Source organism: Raphanus sativus, chromosome 5 (assembly GCF_000801105.2).
Source record: "Raphanus sativus cultivar WK10039 chromosome 5, ASM80110v3, whole genome shotgun sequence".
Taxonomy (NCBI): Eukaryota; Viridiplantae; Streptophyta; class Magnoliopsida; order Brassicales; family Brassicaceae; genus Raphanus; species Raphanus sativus.
In genome coordinates this window covers 38,240,225-38,243,828 of record NC_079515.1, presented here as the reverse complement: position 1 = coordinate 38,243,828, position 3,604 = coordinate 38,240,225, and positions in this window count along the sequence as shown.

The window sequence follows — 3,604 nt, the reverse complement described above, 5'->3', positions numbered from 1 at the left end:
ATCCACATGCCGCATAACGACCCTCTCCTCGTCGAACTCGGAATCGGTGATTGCCAAGTCACCAAAATTCTCGTCGACACCGGCAGCTCGGTCGATTTGATCTTCCGAGCCACACTCGACAAGATGGGCGTCGACACTGGAAGTATGAAGCCATCGTCCCGCTCCCTCACAGGTTTCAACGGCTCATCCGAAGCCCTGATCGGCACCATTCGCCTTCCAGTGTACGTATGTGGCACGACCCGGACCGTTAAGTTCTCGGTCGTCGATTCTAAAAGCCCCCTACAACGCGATCCTCGGCACCCCTTGGCTGCATTCAATGCGAGCAATCCCATCAACTTACCACCAATGCGTGAAGTTTCCGGGAGAAGACGGAAAGATCCGAACACTACGAGGCGATCAGCAGGCTGCTAGAGATCTATTAATCGCGACTATAAAGTTACAGCGACAGACGTCGCATGTCAACACCGTTGCACACCCTCTGCAGAAGGTGTTTCCCCAGCAAGAAGAGGTGCTAGAGATACCGATCGATGATACCGATCCTAGCAAGGTGATCCGCATCGGCGCATCCCTACCGGACGATATGCAGCAGCAACTCGCCGAGTTTCTCCGCCAGAACGTCTCTACCTTCGCCTGGACTACTTCCGATATGAAAGGGATCGACCCAGCAATCACCTCCCATGAGCTCAACGTTGATCCGACCTTTAAGCCTATCCGCCAGAAGCGCCGAAAGCTAGGACCTGAACGATCAAAGGCAGTTAACGACGAGGTGGACCGCTTACTCGCCGCCGACTCCATCATGGAAGTCAAATACCCCGACTGGCTTGCTAATCCCGTCGTCGTCAAAAAGAAGAACGGAAAGTGGCGAGTCTGCGTCGATTTTACTGATCTGAACAAGGCTTGTCCAAAAGACAGTTTTCCTCTCCCACACATCGACCGTTTGGTCGAGTCGACTGCTGGTAACGCCCTATTGACGTTCATGGACGCATTTTCCGGGTACAACCAGATAATGATGCATCCTGATGACCGCGAGAAGACGGCGTTCATAACAGACAGAGGTACATACTGCTACAAGGTAATGCCCTTCGGGCTTAAAAACGCGGGAGCCACCTACCAACGCCTTGTCAACCGCATGTTCGCCGACAAACTGGGCTCCACTATGGAAGTCTACATCGACGACATGCTAGTCAAGTCGCTCCGAGCCGAGGATCATCTCTCGCACCTCAAAGACTGCTTCACAACGCTCAACGAGTACGGTATGAAACTGAACCCGGCTAAATGCACGTTCGGCGTTATGTCCGGCGAGTTTCTCGGATACATCGTCACCCAGAGAGGAATTGAGGCTAATCCTAAACAGATATCGGCGATCCTCGATCTCCCAAGCCCCAAGAACAGCCGAGAAGTGCAACGTCTCACCGGCCGCATAGCAGCGCTCAACAGGTTCATCTCGCGATCTACCGACAAGTGCCTTCCTTTCTTCGAACTGTTGCGGGGAAACAAACGATTCATTTGGGACGACAAGTGTGAGGAAGCCTTTGGCCAGCTGAAGCAATATTTGACTACCCCTCCTGTCCTCTCGAAACCGGAAGCGGGTGACATTCTCACCCTCTATATCGCCGTCACGCCTATCGCCGTCAGCAGCGTCCTCATACGCGAAGATCGGGGGGAACAGAAACCGATCTTCTACACGAGCAAGCGCATGACAGAAGCCGAAACCCGCTATCCCACACTCGAGAAAATGGCGCTTGCGGTGGTACATTCAGCGAGAAAACTCCGCCCGTATTTTCAGTCTCACACGGTTGAAGTTCTCTCCAATCAACCCCTCCGAACAGTCATGCAGAACGCCAACCACTCTCGGCGACTAACAAAGTGGGCAATGGAGCTCAGCGAGCACGACATCATATACAAGAACCGGACAGCAGCCAAGTCCCAGGTCCTCGCTGACTTCCTGATCGAACTCACACCCGAACTCGAGCAGGATCTTGCCGTGTCGTCTCGCAATTGGATCCTGCATGTCGACGGCTCCTCGACCAATAAAGGGTCTGGCGCCGGCGTTCAGCTCCAATCCCCAACCGGCGAACTGATAAGACAGTCTTTTAGCTTCGGCTTTCCCGCTTCCAACAACGAGGCTGAGTACGAGTCCCTACTTGCAGGGTTACGCCTCGCCAAAGCCGTCAGAGCCAAACGCCTCAGTGCTTACTGCGACTCCCAGCTCGTCGCCAGTCAGTACAACGGCGAGTACGATGCTCATAATGCAAGAATGGACGCCTACCTCAAGCTTGTTCAGGACCTCACGAAAGACTTCGAATTTTTCGAACTCACCAAAGTCCCCAGAGGAGAGAACGTCTGCGCTGATGCTCTGGCAGCCCTTGGGAGCAAGCTCCACGATCAGATCAAGCGGACAATTCCCATTCATCGGATCGAAAACCCCAGCATCACGGCACAAGGTGCGAGTACCTCCTCTGTCTCTGCAGTAGCTGTTGCGGCCGAAATGGACATCGATTCCTCATCAGACGAAATCCCCGACTGGCGTACCGATCTGATCAACTATTTAGCACACGGCACCCTCCCAGATGATAAGTGGCTAGCGCGAAGACTGAAAGCACGCAGTGCCCATTACGTCGTCATCGACGGCGAACTACACCGTTGGAACGCCAACAAGGTCCTCCTGAAATGCATATCAGGCGATGAAACGCGGCTAGTCATGGCTGAAAATCACGAAGGCGCGGCAGGCAATCACTCTGGAGGACGAGCCCTAGCACTTAAAGTCCGAAGTCAAGGCTTCTACTGGCCTACTCTAAACACAGACTGCGAATCCTACGCCAAACGCTGTGATAAATGCCAAAGACACGCACCCACGATCCACTGCCCCACCGAGCAATTGCGCACTCTTACGGCACCATATCCGTTTATGCGTTGGGCAATGGACATCATCGGACCCATGCCGAATTCACGAGGAAAGCGTTTCGTCCTTGTCCTGACTGATTACTTCACCAAATGGATCGAAGCGGAAGCCTTCGCTAACATCACCGACAAGGAAGTTCAGAAGTTTGTCTGGCGCAATATCCTTTGTCGTCACGGTCTTCCTTACGAGATTGTGACAGACAACGGGTCACAGTTCATCTCGCATCAGTTTCGTGATTTCTGCGACAAATGGAGAATCCGTTTGAACACCGCAACGCCGCGGTACCCGCAGAGTAACGGCCAGGCAGAGTCGTCCAACCGTACGATCATCGACGGCTTAAAAAAACGTCTAGACTTGAAAAAAGGCTGCTGGGCCGACGAGCTAGACGGTGTCCTTTGGTCTCACCGCACCACGCCTCGTTCCGCGACTAAGTGCACCCCATTCTCCATGGCCTACGGCGTTGAAGCGATGGCTCCCGCCGAAGTTAATGTAACCAGCCTCCGAAGATCACGAATGCCTCAGCACGCTGAGCTCAATCAAAGTATGCTCCTCGACGCACTTGACGCGATCGAAGAACACCGCGATCAAGCCCTACTCCGAATCCAGAATTACCAACATCAGATTGAGCGCTACTATAACAAAAAGGTCAAGTCGCGCCCTCTTGAACAAGGTGATCTCGTCCTTCGAAAAGTCTTTGAGAAT